General features: G+C 53.2%; 1 protein-coding gene and 1 long non-coding RNA gene across 3 annotated transcripts in view; one reads left to right on the top strand and one right to left on the bottom strand.

Annotated features, from left to right (window-relative positions):
- The window catches only part of PPARGC1B (PPARG coactivator 1 beta), a 105169-nt gene that overhangs the window by 42949 nt on the left and 39359 nt on the right, over positions 1 to 22861 (top strand). The gene's annotated exons all lie outside the window — the stretch shown is intronic.
- Positions 5829 to 13970, bottom strand: LOC122240926. Its single transcript, XR_006220724.1, has 3 exons — positions 13906 to 13970; positions 10000 to 10251; positions 5829 to 5911 (listed from the first exon to the last, which is right to left on the bottom strand). It is a non-coding gene; the product is annotated as an uncharacterized LOC122240926 (long non-coding RNA).

Below are 22861 nucleotides of genomic sequence, written 5' to 3'. Positions count from 1 at the left end.
TGTGGCAGGACCGCCTCGGGCACCACACGACACTCCTGCCTTCAGGTTTTTATCGACCATCTGCTGTATACCAGAAACGGAGGGTACAGTGATGGAAAGACGGACAGGCTGCTGCATTCACGAGCTCTCTAGAGGCACAGAAATGAGGAAGCAAATCAGGAGACAGAATGGGGGCAAGCGAGCGGCTGCTGAGGGGTGCAGAAGAGGAAATCCATAATGGGAGACGGGGCCGTCAGGAAAGGCTTGTGCCAGCATCGACTTTTGAGACCTCTGGCAAGAAAGAACATTGGAAAGAGCCTGGACGGGCCCTGACTGGAGGCTGGTGGGGTGAGGGCACAGACCTGCAGGGGAGGGCGACACGAGTGGAGTATGCCAGGTGGTGAGGTCAGGGCAGGCACTGTCTCCCCCCCACCCCCACCCCCGCCCCCGTGTTGCTGTGCCCTGGTGCTTTGTTGCTCTGTGATGTTTGATAGAGTGTTGACAGAGTCCCTCCACGTTGGAGTTCTCCTGTTTCCGTTGGCATTTACTAACACCCTCTGGCTGGCAGCAAGGGAGTGACCGTTTCCCTGTCCCCAGGCTGAGAGGAGATGTGGGTGAAGGGCCTTGTGTCCTGGGTGGGGTGAAGGGGGAGGGACTGGCAATGAGTGCCTGGGCCTCCAGGTGGAAAGGCTGTGTCTGCTGCAGAGTTTGGGGGTGGGCAGGAGTGGGGGAGCAGAGCCATTGTCAGCCCACAACACCCAGGAGGGCGAAGCCCCAAGCACGGCTTCTGATACGGTGATGAACCCTGAGTGGACGGCAGCCGGAGCCAAGTGTGGCCCAAGGCCTGGCCCCAGGCCTGCAGGGTTCAGATTCTCATCCTGACTTGTCAACAGTCCTCAGTATGGCCCAGGTTGGCTCGCCTGACCTTGAATTGGGTGCAGGATTTCAAGTCAAACATTACCTAATGTTCGGTGGGCAGAGTCCAGCGCTGGGAGGACGGGATCTGGGTTCCGGTCTGGCTCTCTATCATCTTGCCACTAAAGCTGAAGAGGACCCTTCTCCCTACTCTGCACCATGAGAAGCTTAAACTACGAGTTTCTAAGCCCCTTCTTGCTCTGACAGCTTGTAATTCTGATTTATCCTAGTTTTACAGGACATTGGCAGGAGGGTTTTGTGGGGAGGGGAGAGTGAAGGATGAAGCATGATGAATCTCAAAAACTGATGGATAATTCTGAACATTCAGATATCTTTTTAAATTTTTCTTTTAATGTTTATTTTTTGAGGAAGGGAGAGAGAGAGACAGAGCATGAGCGGGGGAGAGGCAGAGAGAGAGGGAGACACAGAATCTGAAGCAGGCTCCAGGCTCCGAGCTGTCGGCACAGAGCCCGATGTGGGGCTGGAACTCACGGACCATGGGATCACGACCTGAGCTGAAGTCGGACGCTTAACCGACTGAGCCACCCAGGCGCCCCAGAACACTCAGATGCCTTAATAGAAGTCGGAGGTGTAGAATTAAGGAGGAGATGGTTCTGTCACCACAACAGGCAAACAAATATGCTCTCAGGGAAGGAGGAACAAAAAGCCAGATGCCTTTAAGCCATGTATTCTTCCAAATGGTAGAGGCTGTAGCAGCGTGCAACCCAGAGGAAACCAGATTCCAGGGAGGGCGTGAGATTTGCCTGCAAATACTTGACGTTGGAGAGGATGGCGCTGGCGAGCGGAGGTCGCAAGGGGAGGTTCCCACTCAGGCTCTGGAGGACCTTCCCGTATGTCCAGAACTGCCCCCAGATGGAATGAGCTGGCCTGCCTTGGATGATAGGGTGTTTCCTGTCATGGGAGATAGGAGAGGGCAGGTGGGACGGTCACCTGGCAGGCTGGCTGGTCTTTGTCCTCTGGAGGACCGTACTGGATGATCCCTGCCAGTTCTGCGTGGATGCCATTCCGTGAGGCGAGTTCAGGTCCGAGCCTGCCAACTCCTGTCGCGGGCCGCCGGGATAGTCACTCAGCCTCTGTGTGCCTCAGTTGACTCACGTGACAGGAGAGAGAATACCTGTGTCTCTCTCGGGCTTGTCGTCGAGATCAGTCGAGGCCACGGCTGCGGAGTCCTTTGTGTGGGGCAACCCCAGATTTGAGCAAGAGATGATTATCGTTTTCTCTGCATTGTCTGCTTGGCACCCATGTCTGCTGATGTTTGGGTGGCGGGCTGGGAGGAAGGAACCCCTCTTCCCACAGCTCGAACTGACGGGTCTATATAGTTGAGTTTCTGCCTTTAGGAATCTAGTCTTTGGGGGCAACAGAGGGAAGAGTAAACCCTGAAGCAGGGCTAATACAACCTGGCGTGAATGTTGCCATGGGCACTGGCCGAGACAGACATCACCCATCAAGCACCGTATTCGTCCTGCTGACTTCGGATATGGCTTAAAATCCTCAAACACATGATGACTATTAACTGTTAGGATTTGGCCTATGAGAGAAACTCTATTCGCTACCCCTAAATAAAGGGAAATTATTAATGCCATTCGTGGTCCGTGCAAGCAAGCGACTCAGTAAATGCATGACGGGGAGTGGCTGTGCTGGCAGGGAGTAGGGCTTGGGACAGCTGGGAGCTAAATTAAATTAGGCTGGGATGGCTTCTTGGTGGAGGTGGTGGTGGGCTAAGTCCAGGAGCGGGGAGAGTAAGAGAAGAAGAGAGAAGCAGCAAGGGCATTCTGGGCCATTGGTATGGCGTAAGCAGGGACTCCGGGTGGCGGTGGGTTGGGAGTAGGGCTTGCGATAGCTTAGGGCTGTGGTGAGTGAGCACTGGGCTGGGTGTCTGGTCACTGATCGCCACCCTTTCACTCTGTGGCCTCGGGTAAAGCCCCTTCCCTTTGTGTGAGGAAAGGAGCGAGCATTCGTCTGAGATCCTGCAAGCTCTTAAGAAGCTCTGAAAAAACCATTTCTGCAAAGACCAGCACCTCTGACACACACACATGCACACACGCACCCCTCTCCTCAAGCAGTGGGTTCCTAATGAATGCCTTGTTGGTGGCAGCATATTAAAGTGTGATCCAAATGACTCAGAAATCTGGGGGCTGGAAACAGTAAGTACACCAGGGTAGTTACCGGGGATAGAAGCAGGATGTGGGCTGAGTGGGGCTTGGACTTGACAGATCCCTGGATTTCCAGAGGATGGAGTATTTTCCCTGAGGTCAGCAGCAGGTTGAGGTCCAGAGCAGCCGAGCTGGGTATCCGGGCCTCGGCATCATTTCAAGGCGCCCTTTCATTCTTGGCCAAGAGGGAGGGGAGGCTGGGCAGGGGCAGGGGGGCTGACAGGTTCTCATCTATTTATAGCTGGGATTTGGGGTCACGCGGTTCTGGGTGCTGGGGTGGCCTGATGCTTGGCTTTGCCAGCCAGTCACAGGGCAGCTGGCCCCAGGGTCCTGCACATTAGCAGGTGCCCTAATGTGAACCCACAAGGCTGGCCTGGGCTCTGGCCAGATGCTCAGCATTCCCTCCTGACTCCCAGCAGGCCTCTGGGGGGCTGCCAAGTGCCGGCTGGGATAGAGGTAGAGAGTGTGGCAGAGCAAAAGGGAAGAAAGGGCTTGTGTGAAGGCGGCTGGGAGGGCTGTCCTGGCCAGTGGTTCTGAGCTTTGCGGGGTTGACAGAAAGTCAGGGTGCTGAGGGCAAAGGTCCCAGAATGGGTACTAGAACTCCTGGGTGCCGGCGTCAGTGTCACACTGGAACGAGAGAAAGAGAGTGGGAGGGAGAGAGAGCGAGCGTGAGCGAGCACCTTGGCCTGCCCAGGCCTTTCTCATCCTCAGGACACATCTTTTCCCCTCCTGCAACACTCAGCACCTCGGAGACCAATTAGTTAATTTCCACTGAGATGCACAGCCACGAGCAAGCAGGATTAGGGGACTTGTCCTGACCGATCAGCACATCTGCTCCCCTTTTGCCCTGTTGGAAACTCAGTTAAGGCTGTGCAGGGCTTTTCATACAGAGGGTGGCATGTCAGGGTAAAGAGGGCCAGTGACCTTGACAATGACTGCGTGGGGCCTGGGAGGCAAAGCGTGGGCTGGAGTCATGACTTCGGAGAACTCATCCAATTTTGGGGGCTTGTAGGCTCCTCATCTGTGAAATGGGGAGAACTCACCAGGATGCTAGAAGGGCCTGATAAGAGAGCCTGTGGATCCGTTCTGTAGCTTTCCACAAACGGGAGTATGGTAATAGCCGTATTCCTACCCACCACCCGCGTGCACCTGTGTATACGCGCACTCAGGTGCCGGCCTAGCCTGGACGAGGAAGGTGCGAGAGACCCCCCGACTTGCCTGCCTGACGCTGGCTGCACTGCTCCCCTGTTCTCAAGTACCCAAACTCAGCATGTCCCAAGTGAAGCTCCTTTCACGTTTCACTCCCTGCCTCCAGCCCCGAACCAGGGAGCCCTCCTTAACTTTTCCTCCTTCCTCACTCCCCACAGCCCGGCTATCGCCCAGTCTGTTCACCAGAACAGAGATCACAATAGGTCCAACATTTTCTCCTCTTCATTTTACTTCCTTCTGCCCAGAGGCCACTATGTCACATTGGCCTGTGGGGCAGCCACTCATTGGACCTCCTGCTGCCATTTTGTCCCTATCTTCACGTGGCAGCCAGAATGCAAATCCGACTTGTCACTGTCCTGCAGAAATCCCCCTCAGTGGAGCCCCATGATCTCAGGACAAAGGCCACCCTTAACACAGTGGTTAGAAGTCCATTAGAGGCCCTGAGTACTTCCTTCTCATCCTTCCTGGTCTCCCCGAACCCTCACTCCAGCCGACTGTCTTTGTGTTCCAAATCTCCTGGGCACAGGTCTGGGAGCTCCCCGTCTAACTAGATGGCGGGGACCCTGCCTTTCTATCACTGCTATATCCCCAGATGCATGGTGCAAGTTAGCACTGAAATAACTGTTCGGGGAAAAGGAAAGTGTTTATATACTCTCAGGGCAACAAGGAGTTCTCCATACTGATATCCAGGCTCGGGAGGTCTGGAGAGAAACCTCACCCAGGGCAGCAGGAAGCCTGGGTCCCACACAAGCCTCTTCCTCTGAGGCCTCCGTCTCGTGTCTGTACAACCAAGGGTCGGACCAGATCTCCTCATTCTCATCTAAGGGCCCTTTTACTTCTACTGGTAGGACAGGAAAAAGGCAGAGGCTAGTGTCATGGGCATTGCAGCCGGACAGGCCCAGGTTCAAATCTTGGCTTTTATCCCTGGTTGGCCAGTGATCTTGGGCCTCTCTGAACCTTGGTTTCTTCATCTGTGAAGGGGACGGAGATCATCATTTCTGTTGTCTCAAATGGCAGTGCCCGATACTCAGCAAGCACACAGTAAGTGGGGGCCCCTTCCTTTTTAAAAAAAGTTTACAATCTGACAAAGAAACGTGGCAGTTCAAATGACTCTTTAAGAAAAATTCATTTCCCCCCTTATCTTTTAGTGCTGAGTACTTGTAGAGAGGTTGCTGGGCGTTTGGTCTGGCCTTTTACTCTGCCTCTCCTGAGATCCCAGTCTACCTTCTCCATACACAGGGCAAAAAGACTTTTTGGTTTCTTTACGAACGGTCCAGGCATGTCTGTGGAGGTTAGTGTTGTGACTCTTGGGAGCTGGTGCCACCCCAACCCAGGTTGGCACTAAAAGAAGCCAGAGAACAGGATCATTCCCTAACCCTTTGCCCACAGCTACGAGATTATCTGCCCACAGGTCTGGGCCAACCTTGGCTCAGTGAAGGCAAACCGAAGGCTGAGCATGACACCCATTCTTTTTTTTTTTTTTTTTTTTTATGTTTATTTATTTATGGGGGGGGGGTTGGAGAGCAAGGGCAAACAGGAGAGGGGCAGAGAGAGAGGGAGAGAGAAAATCCCAAGCAGGCTCCGTGCTGTCAGCTCCAATGAGGGACTCGATCGCACGAACCATAGATCATGACCTGAGCCAAGATAAAAAATCACACGCTTAACTGACTGAGCCACCCAGGTGCCCCTGACACCCATGTTTAAAAAAATATTTATTTTTGAGAGAGTGAGATAGAGCATTAGCAGGGGAGGGGCAGAGAGAGAGAGAGGGGGACAGAGGCTCTGAAACGGGCCCTGTGCGGACGGCAGCGAGCCCCTGCAGGGCTTGAACTCACCAACCACGAGATCATGACCTGAGCTGAAGTCGGATGCTCAACCGACTGAGCCACCCAGGGCACCCCCCCCTCCCCACCACCACACCCATTCTTAATGGAAAGATGGCCCAGGGGCAGGGGCCAAGACCCAGAGGCAGGTATCCGTGCAGACGCCTTCCCAGACACCCTGTCACAGGGTGGCCTTGTGCCCAATCCCGGCTGCATGCCTGCTGTAGACTACAGAAACTGGACCTGGAGGTCCTGGACATTCGGGGAGGAATGTCTTCCGTAGTAGAAAAGGTGAAGGAGGATTCAGAGGGTTGGAATGGAGACCGTCAAACAGCAGTGAATGTCAGCAACATGAATGAAGGGATGAATGAGCAAACCAATGAATAAAAGTATTCTCCTGCCAGTAAAAGCCGAGTCTTTTCCCAGATCTCAGAAGCACAGCATTAGCCCCCTTGGCTCAAGCCTTGTCAGTTTTATTAGGTGCTTAGAGTAGAGAAAAAAATCACTAGGGAAAACCATAGCGTTAAGCTCAGTGGTTCTCAAACTTTTTTTTTTTAATGTTTATTTTTGAGAGAGAGAGAGAGTGGGGGAGGGGCAGAGAGGAAGACAGAAGATCCCAAGCAGGCTCTGTGCGGACAGCAGCGAGCCCGACGTGGGGCTCGAACTCACTAACCGCGAGATCATGAACTGAGCCGAAGTTGGATGCTCAACCAACTGAACCACACAGGTGCCTGTCAAGCTTTTTTTTTATCCTACCCAACCTGCATGTTAGAGAACCCAGGCTTTCTGCCCTCTGCATATCCAGGGTACTCAGGATTGTTTGATTATAAGCAATGGAGACCTGACTCAGAGTCACCCCCTAATAAAGGAATTTATTTTGTCATGTAAATGAAAATGTGGGGTTCAGGTTCAGTTGGCTCTAGGTGCTCTATCTCTCAAGTCGACTTTGTGGGATACCAGTTTCATACAGGTTCTTCCCAGTCAATGGGGAAAATGGCCACCAGGCTTCTCATGGATCAGCATAGTAACCACAATAGGAGAAGAGCATTTCTTTTCCAATAACATCAGCCAACATTGTGGGGCTGACTCATGTTGTCTGGATTGGGGGCACAGGGTCAGCTCTGAGCCAGTTATGATGGCTGGGAAACGAGGGCCTCTGATTGCCCAGCACTAGGTCATGGGCCCACTTCTGGAACAAGAGTGTGTATGTGGGTTCAGCATCACTGACCTATGAGGCCTCAAATGGGAAGGGTATTGTTCTCCAGAGAGATGGCAGAGGGATAAAAACTCCTTGTGCTCATTGAACAGTTCCTGTTTACATTAAAAACCAATCGTCCTCCACATTGGGATTTTAAAATGTGATAACTAATTATCTACCACACCTTTCACCGGCATCCTTTGCCACACAGGGGAGACCTGCTGATGTGGAATGCTTCCCCACTAGCTGACATGACTGCCAGTCAAAGGTGAGGCTCTGGGATCGACTCTCAGCAGGACATCTGTGTTGAGCAGTTTCTTGGATGTGGGGAAAGATGGATGCTGCTGTGACCACATTCTACCCACCGGGACACTACAGTCTCTGAGAGGGATCTGCGGGGAGGTTGACATGTGTAGTGATGTGATAGCTGTGGGCACCCCTGTCTCCCAATCATAACTGGGTTTGGAAAGGACCCAAGTTTGGATAGAAGATTCCATGCGATGGAAGGGTTGGGTTTGATTATCCCCCATCTGTGATCGATTGGTAATGACTGCCAAGAGTGCGGTGTTGGAGAGTCCGAAGCTGTGCTCCGGCTCAGCAGGAGGGAGGCCTGTGATTGATTAGCAGTGTCTGCCACGGGCAAAGGCACTGAAGTGGTGAAGTTTGTCATGGGAGCCATTCCCGGGAGATTTTTTTTTAGCTCTCTCATTTCAGACATGAAGCAACAGAACCAATGAGAGCAACATCGGGGCTCAAAGGAGAAACAGATGCAAATGGGGGGCCTGCCTGGGAAGTGACTTGAGAGTTAATTCAGAGACCTAGCCTTTGACTGTGTGTCAGCCGTTTTCCCTGCCTTTGCCTTTTCTCATCTGCAAATGGGACAAATGGTCCAGTCCTGTGAACCAAGCAGGACTGTTAGGAGGATCAGTTGAGGTGATAAATGGGAAGTCATTTCATCATACGATTATAACAGCAAGCATTAAGTGCCACTTTATGTTCCAAGCACTGTTCTAAGTGCTTTACTTTAGCCGCATTCAGTCCTCAAAACAAGCCATGAGGTAGTTACTGTTATCCTCATTTTAAAGAGGACAGCACTTAGGCTCAGACATTAAGTCACATGTCCACACAGCAGGGCAGCCTGGGGCTGTGGCCTGCACTGAATCCCTTCATTATGGTGCTTCCCACGGTAAACTGTAAAGTGTGCTGCACCTGAAAGGGATTACCTGAAGCAGCACCTCTAATTCCTTTCTTGCTCAGGAAATGTCCCACTAATCCACTCCCTCATTAACACCCATGGAGGTGAAACTGGTCTGCTCTGGTCTGTGTGTCAACCTTTCAGGCGTCGATGACACTTTTCCAAAACCTCATAGGCAGTAAGGAAGGGAAAGCAGTGTAAACCTAAGGGTGAGCCCTTGATCCCCAGTCAAACTGCCTGGATTTACCTCCTGGCTCTACTGTTTCCTAACTGGGTGACCTTGGGCAAGTTAGCTAACCTCTCTGAGCCTTGGTTTTCTCATCTGTAAGTGGAGATGATAATCATACCTGCTGTGTGGGATTATTGTGGGGACTAGAGAGGATCATGTAAGAGAGGTACCTGGTAGCATATTAAATATGCAGTGTGGGTCATGGGGATGGGGGTGGGAGTGTGGGTGCAGAGGTTAAAGGGGCCTGAAATGGTAGGGAGGGGGGCTGCTCTTCTCAGGACCAAGGACTTCCTGCAGCCTCATTTATGATGATGCCCTGGACAGCTCTGAGCAGATAGAAGGAAGCTAGCACCCTCTACCCTAAGCCCCCAGACCTGGGGCTCACTAACCCCTCTGGAGTGTGCCTCTGCTCTCACCGGCTCTCCCGCCGCAGACAGATGCTGCTTCCCTGGTTCTTGCTGCCGCAGCCCCAAACCAGCCAAATCCAGAGTGAGCTAGTCTGCAGCCTGCACTTCCTGGGGGCCTTTGAGGCTTAAACAAGTCTAATAAAAGGAGCACAATCAGAAGAGATTCTGATACTAGGGTGAGGCATCTGAGAGTATACAAGTGCCCTTGTTTTGGGACCTGATGAAATAAGCAAAGGGATAAATGACAATGCTCCTTGATGGTTTGCTTTCCTGTCATTTACTCTGGGTACTTTGCCATTGGGAATGGGCTTCAGTAAGCCCACCTGTGAAATGGGACCCGGCAACCTATGGGGAAATGAGTGAAATGTATAGATTCCTGGTCTGGGGCAGTATTCTGGACAGTGGACTTAGTGGTTGCATCATCGCTTGGGGGCTTGTTTAAAATGTACATTCCTGGGTCTCCAGGATGGAGAATCCAAAGATGGATTCAGGGCCTTTGGGGTGGGGCCCAAGAAGTTGCATTTTTACAGGCTTCCCCAGGAGATTCTGCAGCAGCGGCTAAGTGAACGAAACCTTGGAAATACCGTGTCTCTTCTTAAGGATATTCTTTGATTCTCTTAGATTTCTCCTAGGCTCTCCTCTGAGAGAGCCTCCGCCTGTCGGGCAGCCAAAAGACCCTGCAAGATGCCCAGGGCTCCTGCTTAAGAGTTTCTAGAGACGAGTCTCTGCTTGTGCTCGAGCTCCTCATCTCTGGAGGTGTGCAAGGAGCTCCTGAGCGTGCCTGCTCCGGGTTGGGGCTGGTGAGCCAACCAAGCTCAGAGCCTCCTTTGGTGACTCTGTGATTTCAATGCCTGGAGAGGTTTGTCTTACCTAGCAGAAGTCAGTTGCTGCAGAAGGGGGTGGGAGGGGGGTGTGATTCGACAATATCAGAGCTGGAAGGCAGTCCTTTGCTGGAAGGCTCCTCTTCTCCCCTCTGTGGGCAGGATCTTACCCACCGGTTCAGTGAGTGGAGACGAGCTGAGCTGCTCTGATCGGACTGGCGGCCGGCAGCCCCCTCCCCCTTTTCACAGCCTTCCACAGATTACTGTACCCTGCGCCTAGGTCTAGGTGCTTGTGGTTTTTCTGTTTAGATATAAAAGGATATATCGATAAGAGTTTCGTTCAACAAACATGGGTTGAAGGAGCACTTGCGGGCCCCCAGGGGACCCTCGGGCACACCCTGTATCCCCTGGCCTTGGGTTCGAAGGCTCCCCATGGGGACGTGATGCTAGGGCTGTAGGAGTGTAAGTAGGGCAGAGGGCATTCTCAGGCGAGACTTGGAAAAGCAGCATCCTGAAGACGTGGTGCAGAGAACAAAGTCGCCTAGCCGGGAAGGCTGGGAGCAGGGTGGAGTGGGGGAACGCTGTGTACAAAGGTGCGGAGGTGGGACCATTCAGGGTGCTTGGCACAGGGGGTGGGGAGGGGCAGGGCAGGAGGCTGTAAAATGGCAATGAGCAGATAGGCCCCGCGTGGAGAGTCCTTTTGCGAGCCAGATCCTTCAGGGAAGAGACGGGGAGAAGCCTTTCTCCTTGGGGCCTCTTCTTTAAGATGTGGGGTCCCCCACTCCTCACAGCAGCTCCCCAGAGGTGGGAGGGGTCAAAGAAAGGCCAAGACACCCTCCCGAAAGGCATTCACTCCACTTTTGGGATGGGACTCGGATTCCAAGTGTCATTTCAGGAATGCGACTGTATGGAGAGCCTGGCCCCTGGCAGCCGGGCTCTGCTCCTGGCTGGCTGCGTTGCTCTTGCTTCTCTGTTACAGCCTTTCTGAGCCTGAGTGTTCCCATCTGCAGAGTGGGATGGTATGAATTTCTACCTTGAGGATTGTTGCGAAGCCTGAAGGACATGCTGATGAGGGCCATCAGCAGCAGAGGACACAGGCTGGGCACATAGTCCTATTGATTCACCAAAGCCGCGGGCGCTCCTGGGTGCGCGAGTCCCCTTTGCAGTGCACCCTGCCAGCCTCTGTGCGAATCGCAGCCTGGAGGAAAATCACCGCCTTCATTAGAACATTCTTCTTTGTGTGGGAAAAAAAATGGGACTTCCACCCGATGGTGTCTTGCATCTGCCCTTGGGGCCCCACAGAAGAAGTCTGTGTGTCTTCTCCTGGAACACCTTCAGAGGTGTGCGATGACATTGACCACAGCCTTGGGACCAGACATCCGCAGCTACTTTATCCAGTCAGGGCCATCGTGGAGTCGGGTCACTGGGTTTGGTGGTGGGTGGGCCCGTCACGGTTGTTGGTTGCTGGTCTGGTGGGTGCCCTGCAAACAGCCTGTGGGGATTGCGGCTACTGCCTGCCCTTTCCCCTTTGCCTTCCAGAGAACTGGGCGGAGGCAGTGAGGAAGCTCTTCGTGGGCAGGAGGAGCCCCTGACTCATAGAAGATGTTTTCCTGTCAGAAGGGAGAAGTGGGCATATCACAACTTCCAGGGGAAATGCAGAAGGAAGTTGGTTCATCAGAGCATCCTCTGTCTTCCCAAAATCCCAGTGTGCTGTTAAAAGCAGTGTGAGCGGACCCCTGTGTAAGAGAATGCCCTTGCACTGCCTAATTTGAAACCCATGCCTCACATGTTTGTGGGGAGGTCAGGTCACACCCTGGTTTCCTCCTGACCTCAGACGTATCTCGTCTAGCAGCCTCTGCCTTCTGGAATCTCTCACTCAGAGCCAGTGGTAGCCAAAACCATCATGACAGAGGCCAGGCACCGTTGTTCCCAAACTCCTTCTGGTTTTAGAGCTAGCCTTCAGCTTGGAGACCCCCGGTTGACCAGTTCGCTGCAGATGAGACACGGTACCTAAGCGGAGAGGAGTGGAACTTGGTGAGGACAGCAGGCCCACTTTAGGAAGATGGCGAGGCCAACACCCTACTGCCCAGAGGAGATGGCTGTGGAGGGCAGAGGCACGCAGCTCTGGAGACACCGCACCCCAAGGGGAGGGACTGCCGCGCATCAGAGCAAATGGCCCCTTTGAGGGGGCAGTGGTGGAGGTGATGGATCCAGGGGTGAGCCAACTAAGGCCCCGAAGGCCAAACCAATCAGCTCTGTTCTTGTCAATAAAGTTTTATTGGCACCCAGCCACGTCTATTGGTTTATGCGTCATCTGTGGCTGTTTTTACATTCCAACCGCCGAGCTGAGCAGTTGACTTTATGGCTCCAAAGTCTGAAATATTTACTATCTGGCCTTCTACAGAAAATGCTTGCCAGCATCTGATGGTTCGAGCTATGAAGGAAGGGGTTAAAATTCAGCCTCTGTCAGAGCAGGACCAGGAAGTATGAAGTTTCTTGGAAAAGGACTTCCATGCAGACTGGCTTCATGGTGGTGGTGTGCCTATATTGGTGCTTCAACGAAGGGAAAAGAGTCATTTTGCTCAGGAGCATATCGTGGCGGCTCTCTGTCTCAGATCCAGGCCAGAGCACTTGAATGGCACGTGCGTGTGCATGCGTACACACGGGCACAATTCTCTAAGCAGCAACACGGCAAAGAGATGTGTTTGCCTCTAAAGGGCAGTTGCTTGTTTTGTCTCCTCTGGGGCCATTGCCTTAGCGTTTGGAGAAGCCGGGCCAGGATTCCTGCGTTGCCCTATATAAGGAGGCTGTCGTCCCAGCCGGGCCCACCCCATGGCAACAGGGCTAAAATGGAAACAGGGAGTTCTGTTTAAGGCCAGCCGCTGCCCAGCAGCTGCCTCCCGCCCGCTGCGGACTGAGCATTGTCTGCAAGCACCTGCCCTTCCTGCTGTAACCAGATTGGAATGCAGGCTCTGGGGGCTGCTGTCCTGAAGCGGGTCCTTTGTGGGGTCGGTGCCCCTGGACGCGTGCCACCGGTGCACCCTGCCTTGTGTCCAAGGCCATGAGGGGTTCACCAGAGGCAGCTGGACGCCGTGCCGGCTGAGGGTCAGACTTTCCCTCTCTGAGCCTCAGTTTCCTCCCGCGGAAAATAGGAGGTTCAGGGCCAGTTCTGTCCAAGGATTCTTTTCATTCTGTTGTTCTGTAACTCTGGCCCCTGTGCCTCCCGTGGAGAGGCTCTGAAACAAAAAGGGCTTTGTTCTTATTCTAGTGTAGAGGTGAGATGTTGTGGCTTCGGGGGTCAGGTTTCTGGGTTCCCATCCCAGCTCGAGGACTTAACTTAGCTGGGTGCCTCCAGGGGAAGTCAGCAGACCTCTCTGGGCCTCAACTTTTCTCATCTGTAAAATGGGGATAAAAAGGGAACCTCCCCCACGAAGTACCTGTAGCTAGTGTTTGGTTAAAGCATAGGAGGGGATGGGACTAAATGGCCGTCAAGGCCTTTTCCTACGTGGGGTTCTGTGTGGTTCTAATTCCAGATTTCCAGCCTCTCAGGCACGTGTCCCACTCTCCCACTGTTGACTGGGGAATTTCCAAGCAGAGGACACTTCACAGCCCTGGAAACCTGACCGAGAGCTTAGAGGCCCGGAAAAGGGAGTTGAGGAGAAAGGAGCTGTGGGGAGTTTCCAGGGTGTTCTAGGCATATGTGCGTGTGGGAGCCACGTCCCTGCCAGCCAGCTCCCCTGGGCGGAGCGGCCCCAGGCCCGGCATGGCTTCTGAGCAGGACGAGGTTACGCCATCGGCATCGTGAGGCCTGGGATAGCATCCCTTCAGCCCCACCCCTCTGCATTTTTCTGCAGAATCATCGTTCTCTTGTCTTCTGTTTGGAGATATTTGGAGGGGATGGGGGAGAGGGAGGGAGTAATTTTTTTTGGAGCAGTAGAATACAATGATTAAGAACCTGGCTTTGGAGTCCGTGGCCCTCAGCCAGCTAGGGAACCTCACTGGGCCTCCTCAGCTTCCTCCTGTAAAATAGAAATAATAGCAGCTGTGAGGATTAAATGGCAGAAAGTGTATGAGCTCAGCCCATTTTCTATGCAAAATAAGCTCACTCAGTAAAATCTAAAGAGTGCCTACTATGCACCAAGATCCAGTGGGAAATAAGCCGGACTAGTTTCCAGCAGTCAGGAGCTTCCATTCTAGTGAGGGTGGACAGATAACAAACACACGGCCAGAACGGACAAGATCTTTTCAGACAGTGAGGTGGATCATGAGGAAGATAAGACAGAGCCACGTAACGGACAGGGTGCCGAAGTGGGGAAGGGTAGCCACTTTAGAGTGAATGGTCAGCGAAGGCCTCTTTGAAGAGGTGACATTTGGTCAAAGTGTCAAGAAGGAGCCAGCCATGCAAAAATGGCTTGTGCAAAGGCCCTGGGGCAGTGACGAACTTTTGAGTTCTAATATATAAAAGAATGCCAAGATGTGGGGGGCATGGCGATTGAGTCAGAAGGTGGCCAGAGAGGATGCTGGCAAGGTAGTATCAGCCATGGATGTTTGGACTTCATCCTAAGTACAAGAGGAGAGTCTTTGGAGAGTTTTGAGTAGGGAGGGAGTGGGGCAGCATGATCCGATGTACATTTTTTAAAGATGATTTTTGGCTATGGTGGGAGAGACCAACGTGGAGTGGGATGGGCAAGTATGGAACCGGGAGACATGCTAGGCAGCCTTGTAGGGATCCAGGCAAGGGACGATGGCAGCATGGGCTAGTAGGGTGAGAGCGGAGATGGAGAGAGAGTGGACAGGACCAGCTGATGGACTGAGAGGGAGGGAAAGAGAGGTGTTCCGAGCGTCGCTTCTGAGCCGCTGGGTGAGGGTTTTGCCTCTCACTGGCAGGAGGAGGACTCGAAGGAGAAACTGGCTCGAGTGGAACTAGAGCTCCATTTGAACATAAGGTTGAGGTGCCAATAAACCAACCCGGTGGAGCTGTCAAGGCTACAAGATTTGAAAGGTCTCCTTTGCCGGAGTAGCCGAGGACACAGCTAATGCAGGGAAGGAAGGACATGGCATGTTTTGAGCTGAGACAGCCCCAGTGCGCGTGTAACTGGGGCTTAACCCTCTTCCAGCCCTAAGCTTGTGGATTTAGCTTTCTCCCTTACTCACTCAACAGCCCTGCGTGACCCACATCCCGCCCAGGGCCCCTCATGGGCTCAGGGCTGTTCCAGCCACTCCCCGAGGACTCCTCACGGCACGCAGGTGGGCCCTGTTCTGTGTGGGGACAGAACCTGGGACGGCTTGTACGAGCCAGGCACTGTGTGAAATGTTTTATGACTGAGCTTCTTAACCTTCACGTTCTCCAGCCCCAGGGGTTAGAATTTAGGGGCTCTGTGAACTTGGATAGAGAACAAAAATGATCTCTAAGCTCTAAGTGAATGTTTTGCTAACCTCTGAGTGAAATTTAGAATTTCCATTCATTATGAACATAGATGACAAACCGTGAAAATATTAGTGGTGGCTGTGACTTTGTCACCAATGGAATCACAGCTGTTTTCATATCACATTACAGTTATTTCAGTTATCTGGGAATATTTATGTTCATCGCTCCTTTGAAATTATGGGTAATTATTATACTTGCGCCGAGATCTTATTTTTTAACATTGCAGGGAGGAAGCATGTGATGTTACTGTAACACAAATTTATTCTTCCTAATATTTTGTAAGTGTATTTTGATATCATTGGTTTCCTTTATAATGCTGTTTTATTTTATGCGCTTTGAAACATTTTACTTAATTTTATTTGTAAACATTTTGTAAACATTCTGAGAAGCTTGTAAGCTTCACCAGTGGGACCCAGTCACTCAAAAGAGATTGATTTCTGCTTTAAAAGCATGATCTTATCGTTTTCGTTTTATAGATAAAGAAGCTAAGTCTCAGGGAGGGTGAGTATCTAGGCCGGGGTCACACAGCTGGTTGAGTGAGTGAGCTCAAATTAATGCAGATCTTTCTGATTCCAAAGTGAGTGTTGTCAACAGTTTCCATTGCTACTTCCAAATTGGCCCCGTCAGTTGGACCTATGACTGATTTAAACAGAATCTGCGGCACAAAAACCATTCATATTTTATCTGGAAAGATTAATATGGCTTTTGCGTTACAGTCCCAGCGTACCCTTGTTTTTTATAATAGAAGAAAGTTTTTCTTACCAAGTGAAATGATTTAATTTTCCATTGTGCCAGATATTGGGGAGTGGGGAGAGGGCTTGTGCGTTTGTATTTCTCTGCCGACCACTGCGTCCCCCGTAGGTATGTGATCAGAGACAGAGAAGCATGGCCCCAGCTCAGTAGATTCTCATGCTGCCCTGTGAGCAGGCAGCTCACTAAACAAATGAGAAAACTGAGGCCTTGGGCCAATGGGTGGCTTCCTGTAGTCACAGAGCTCCAGCCAGTGGAGTTCTAGTTCTGGCTCTTCCCCGTGCTGCAGCCTTGGTCCAGTTCCAATATCACTAACTTTGCTGCATGATCTCCAACATATTACTTACCATCCCTAGGACTTAGTTTCCTCATCTGTAAAATGGGGTGGCCAGTGTATCTACCTCTCTTTACTTGGTGGTTGGACAGTACCAATGACATGTCTATCAAGTGTGACCTTTGCAGAGGTCCTCAAGCAGGGGCTGGGTACTGAGGAAGGCAGGGACCCCCTCGCTGCCTGTGAGGTGAGATGGGACCGTCCCTGAGCTCCCGCTAAGGCCAGGAGCCAAGTCCGATATCTGGGTCCAGTCTCAGTTACAGCCCAGAGCTTCCTGGGTGAGCAGTCAGGACTGGTTGACAGGGGACAGACTCCTTGCCTCCCGTCTTTGTCTCTCTGTCCCTTCCTCAGAGCCCCGACACCAGACGTGGTGGCTTTATTTCACGCTCCTCTATATTTAATAAGCAGGACCATGACGAGATTTGGTGACCTCAGGGCCCAAATGGACCGTCTGCTGGCATAAGCAGTGCTTGAGTCATTTCCCAGGGATGAGCACTGGGCAGGATTCCAGGAGCTGAATTTACCCTCCGATTCTCTGCTTTCCTCCTTCCCTGCCTGCCTCCAAGCTCCATTTTAGAGTTTCCAACTTCCTTGGCTTCAGGAGGCCATGGACCAAGATAGATAGAAAATGAAACAGTTACTCATTCATCGAGGCTCTCCATGCCCCTACCTTAGCCGAGGCTTGGCCTCAGTGTGGAGAGACCCTGACCCAGGCCCTGGGGCTCCTGCCTGCCTGGGAGCTCTCATATTTGTATGCACTGGAGGACACAGGCTCAGTGGCCTATGTGCCTGAGAGATAGAGGCAGCAGATGGTGGAGATTGAGAGGAGGGACAAGCGGGGACAGTCAGGGCAGGCTCCACAGCCAGGGTGGCATATGAATTGGACTTTGGAGGAGGGGTTGAGGCGTGTATGTGACCGAATAGAAATAAAATCCTCGAAGAGTAAGGAAGGACCTAAATAGAAAGTAAATATTCTGTGACCTCCCCCATCCCCAACCAACTCCTTGTTCCTGTTTCCAAACTCTTAAATATTTTCTTCTGTCCTCCTAGCGAGGATTTCTGAATATGTGACCTGTGCGTCTACTTTCCATCCATGCTGCATCTTTTATTAAAAGCACAGACAGGATCATAGAATGTCAACTTCCCCCTTTCACTTAGCAACCCACCGTGGCTACCTTCGTGGCAGTGCCCGTGGGGGCAGGGGGCTTCGACTGGTGGTACGGTCCTTGCAGGTGGCTGGATGAGAAAACTCCCAGTGTGTACGACGAGCTTTGGTGGGGGCATGAGGTGGGCAGTATAGCCAAGGGGCTAGGAGCTGAGCCTGACTTTTGGATTCAGCAGATCTGGGGTTGAATCCCAGTTCTAGCACTTTCTAGCTGTGTGACCCCGGGCAGGTTTCTTCACCTCTCTGAGTTTCAATTTCTCTGTCTTTCAAATGGAGCTAGTAATCCTTCCTTTTTGGGAGTGTTGGGGACTTTCGGTGAAAGCACTTACCGGTCCCAGAGGCACCTGGTAAACAAGAACAGCCACCCGTTTTTGTGGCTGTTGCCGTGGTGTATCATATGGGGCAGGGGCAGCAGAGCCTTGCCAGGTAGGGCCAGGTGCATGTTGGGTGTTTCTGAAGCGGCGTTTGGAGAGAGGAGGGCCAGCAGATCGATCTGAAGCTTAAAATAGCCTGGAAGTGCAAGAACAACAATAAATAAATGGGTTCCGGATGCTTTTAAATCTTGGCATTTCCTGATCTCAGCTCAGCTGGTCCAGACAGCTTCATCAGCGTTTACTGCCGAGGCTGGCGGTGCACGCCTCCCCTGGCCACGTCCCAAAGCTGCTTTCAAGAAAATCAGATCTAGAAACGTTTGGATCTCTGGCGCCGGGCCAGCGGGTCATGGATGTAGGTTGAGGATCAGGCAGCACTGGGGCTTGTTCCATGTGTGTGGAAAGCGAAGGCCTGGGGCATGAGGGGGTGGGTGAGGTGGTTGCTCGAGAATGGGGTTATTCATTCGCGACCCCGGTGTTTATTAAGCACTTACTATGTGCCTGGGGCCGGGGATATAGCAGTGAGCGTTAATAAAATGCCCATTCAAAAAAGTGTTTAGTTAGTAACTGTGATGAGCCCTGGAAGGCTCAGGACCTCTAGAAGGCTGCGAGAGGGTGCGGTGGGGCTCCTCACGTGCTCCGTGGGGCTCAAGGAGAGCTTCCCCTGGGAAGTAGGCTAGCGGGGAGAGATACGCAGGCAGAGCAGGGCTAAGCGTGGGGATGATGTTCCAGGCAGAGAGAACAGCCCGTGCATAGACCCTGTGCAGGGAGAGACCCTGGCAAGCGCCAGAGGTGAAAAGGAGGCCAATGGGGCCAAAAGTGGAGGTAGGGGTGGGTTAATACGGTGACACGATACGGGGCAGGTAGGCGGGACCCAGATCACACGGGACCTTCCAGGCCTCAGGAAGGATTTTGGTCGCCATCTGGGAGCAAGCAGGAGCAGGCTGGGCATTAAACAGGGCCCGGTGGGGTCAGATCTGCATCTTGACGGGATGGCTGTGGCGGCTCGTGTCCAGAAGCTCGGAGGGGGACTGGAGGGGAAGCAGGAGCCTGTGTGAGTTGATGGCGGTGCGCACCAGGGTCAGTGAAGGGTTAACTCAGTGATGGGGGTGGGGGTGGTGAGGAAGCACCAGCAGTTCCTTCTTGACCTTTCGGTGTAGTCTCACTAATGGCCGTTGTCTTTTGAGCACTTACTCTGCACCGGACGCTACGCAAAGCCCTTCTCCTTCCGTCCTCTTAAGAACCCTAAGGTGGTCGGTAGGGCTGTTACTATCCTCTGTTTGACTGAGGCCCAGAGGGGTTAAATCACTCAGCTAAGATCACATAGCTCAGCCCCCCACTGTCAAGCACAGTCCCTGGAACCGTGTCCTCCAGTCAAGTCTGACCCTTCTCAGGGCTCAGCCGGAGCCCCTGGCTTTCTGTCTGGTTGCTCCAGTGACCCTTGGGGTGGTGTCATGTCTGCCCTGGCCACAGAACCGGTTCAGAGCCAGCCTGGAAAGGCATTGTCACGTGTTGGCCCGAGGGGACACGGTGTGTGGCTCTTGCTCCTCTCCTCTCTCCCTCCCGGCCTGGTGGCTTCTGGCAGTCCTTGATAGCCCCGGTGCAGGACGTGAGCTGAAACGGCTGCTGGCTGCATCTCTGGGTTTCACATGTCGCCTGCCTCCTGGGGATTCGGATGGTCTCTGCTGCTTGTTTTTACTTTGCTTCTTATTTCCTCTTCTCTCCTCCTCTCCCTCTGCTCCCACCCTGTCCCCATCTGTTGCTGCCCCATGGGGGTCTTTTCTTCGCTTCCCAGATGTGCAGGCAGGACTTGGAATGGAAAGGGAGGCCTTCCAGGAAGGGAAGAAGCTAGCAGTTTGGGCAGCTGTTACCTGCCGGGCACCGGGCAAGGCTGCTGGCATGCGTGACGTTACGTAACCCTCGCAGCCGTCCTGTGAGGACGTCCTGTGAGCACGTCATTATCTGTACGCCACAGATGGGGACGCTGGGGCTCGAAGGATTTAGGTGTTGAACCCGAGATCACATGCTCCAACCCGACTCCTCATTTAAACATTTTTGCTTCCCAAGCTTTAATGTGCTTATGAATCATCTGGGGATCTTGTTTAAGTGCAGATTCTGAATCAGGAGGTCTGGGGATTCAGCACGAGAGTCTGCAGAATTTAATAAGCTCCAGATGAAGCCGATGCTACTGGCCCGCGGACCACACTTGGAAGGGTGCAGCCAGGAGCTTGCAGATCTTCCCCACGCCCTCCCGTGACGCTGGTGCAGACACGCACCGCCACGAGCTCCGCCTCTGTGCTCACCGCTCTGTATGCGCCGTCTTCCCCCTTGTTAGTTGCTGACGGGGCATCTGAGGCTTTCCCGCCATGCCCAGGATGTCTTGGGCCGACCCTGCACGTCCCAGAGCCCCACTTGACTGACCGTGGTCTCCAGTGCTGGCCAGTGTTGGCATATGGGGAAACTGAGGCTCCGAGAAATGGAGGGACTCATTCAAGAGTCCGTGCCAATAGCACGGAGAAGTCAGGGTTGGGACTCCCGGTCAGCGTTCTCCATTATTGCTTTGACCAGGAGTCCGCGGTCTTGGGGTTTCTAGTCCCGCTCCTCTCTTTAATTCTCTGTATGACTCTAGGCAAGTTATTTCCCCTCTCTGAACTTTAACTTCCTCGACGGGAAAATGGCGTAACCTTTGTCTTATGAGGATCAAATGGGAGAACGTCTAGGTTACAGCATAAAGGATTCCTATGAGCCCGAAGACCTCCGATTCTAATGGGGCGAGGGAAACCTCGCAGGTTCAGATGGCACTTATATGCAGGCACGGTGGGAACCCCGCTCCCCGAGAAATCTCACCGTTCTGTATCTGAGAACTCCCCACTTCCTGCCTCGTTCCCATCAGGCTTCGGTGATAACCAAGCACTGTCGGATGGTTTCCCTTTCACAGTGTAGGCGTCCGTTACTCCACTGTTAGTGCTTACTAATGACGCCCTGCCCTGCCCCAGAAGCCTGGGGCAGTACCACCTCGTGGGACACATGAGAAGGGGGATTTGTTGGACACGGATCCACGTGATGTTTGCAGGGAACACACTTCTACGGAAGGCAGGTCCACCCGTGGCTGGAAGGAGCCCAGGCCTCAGGCGTGAGTGAGAGGGGGTCTGCTAAGCCGGCCTTCTTGGCCTCCCTTCTCCTCTGGCCCTCACTGACCCCATGACCAGGGAGGGCCTGCTGGGGCCAGAGAGAATCTGTTTCCCACCAGCTTTATCTGGGAGCCCGTGGGTCTGGGTTTCTCATCATCTGACCCACTGGAAAAGGAAAGGCAGGAGTTTCCTTAAGGGAATAAACGGATATGGAAGGAAATCACCCCCTCCCCAACCCCAGGGAAGGATGGTGGGGGGAGGGGCGGTGAGCGTGAGGGAGACTTTGCAGGGATCACAGTAATGTGAAGCAGAGATGCCAGAACCGTCCTGGGAAGTGGGGGCTGTACCCGCATCCCCGGCTACCCCACCTATCCCACAGAGGTTTGGTGAGTACCGACTCTGTGCCAGCCACGGTTCTAGGAAAGCCCAGCCACTTGCCCTTGTGCGGTGTGCATTCTGGAGGGGGGACAGACAGTCCCTGGCTTTGTGATGCGGATAGCAGGTGGGGGTATGTATGGTTCACTGTGACCAGGTGAGTTCCGTGTTGGGAAGGGCCTCTCTCACTGAGACTGAATGCTGGCAGAGTGGCCAGGGACCCAGGGAGGTGTCCCAGGTGGAGAGCCCAAGCCGAGAGTGGGGGGGAGAAGGCATTCCGGGCCACACTGGGCCTCATAGCCACGTGAGGACGTTGGGGGTTTGTCAGGGGCAAGGAGGAGTCAGGGAAGGCTTTCAAGTAGGAGAGTGAGTGACTAACCCTAGTCTCAGCTCTGCCTCCTGCTCCCTGGTGATGGTGGCAGTGCCCGTGCCCTCCCGGAGGGGGCCTTGGCTCCCTCCTCTGTTGGTCTACACCAGCAGCTTGTGACCTGGGCCTCCTGAACGCATAAAGAATCTCAAAGGTGCTAGCAGGGCTCTGAGAACATTTTCCCCTCCCCATTATTTTAAAGTCTAGTAGATAAACTTGTAAGAGCGAGGGAAAGAGCCCCCCAACCGCCCGTAGTGCTATTGACGGCACTAGTCACCTGAGGAGGGGGGCGAGGGTGGGGCAGCCAAGAACTTGGGAGCTGGGTCTGGATTCACATCCTGCTTAGCAAAGTCATGTCACCTCCCTGAGCGTTACCTTTCCATCTGCAGGGTGGGGGGTACCCGCACTCACGTGCCACTCAGGCGCTCTGAGCGGGGGGGATACCGCCTCCCCGGGGAGTGGCTTTTTAGTCTGAGGATTCAAACGACCCTCCTCAAGGCCTTCGATTACCCATGAAACAGCGTGTGTGAAGATTAAGGTATGGGGAAATCGAGGATTCATATGCAAAATACAATGTCACCCCATTTCTGATATGTAAGAAAGAAACACAAGTTTGGCTTTCCGTGTATTTGTGTTTGGCCCAGCTAATAATGTCGAATTCACTTAGGTTCCACAGGAGTATGATGGGTTGCCACTGCGTGGTTTTTCGTTAATAAAAATGGAGAAACCAGTGAATGAACCCGCTCATAATCTCTCCCACTGCAGAGCCCAGGGCCCTGGTGGGCTGTGGGAGAGATGATGCAGGGGGTTCCCCAGGGAGCCCAGCGTGGGAACCACAGGACCAGATGGGCTGTGAGGCCCCTCCCGGCTCCCAGGCTGCGCAGCAGCCCCAGCAGGGGCAGTTGTGGGTTGAGCGTTGCTGAGTCGTCTCTCCCTCAGCGGGTCGGTGTGTGTGTCGGCCGAGGGGCTGGGGATGGTGTGCCGGTGGCC

The sequence above is a fragment of the Panthera tigris genome, chromosome A1, assembly GCF_018350195.1.
Source record: "Panthera tigris isolate Pti1 chromosome A1, P.tigris_Pti1_mat1.1, whole genome shotgun sequence".
Classification (NCBI taxonomy): domain Eukaryota; kingdom Metazoa; phylum Chordata; class Mammalia; order Carnivora; family Felidae; genus Panthera; species Panthera tigris.
This window is presented reverse-complemented; position numbering and strand designations above follow the sequence as displayed.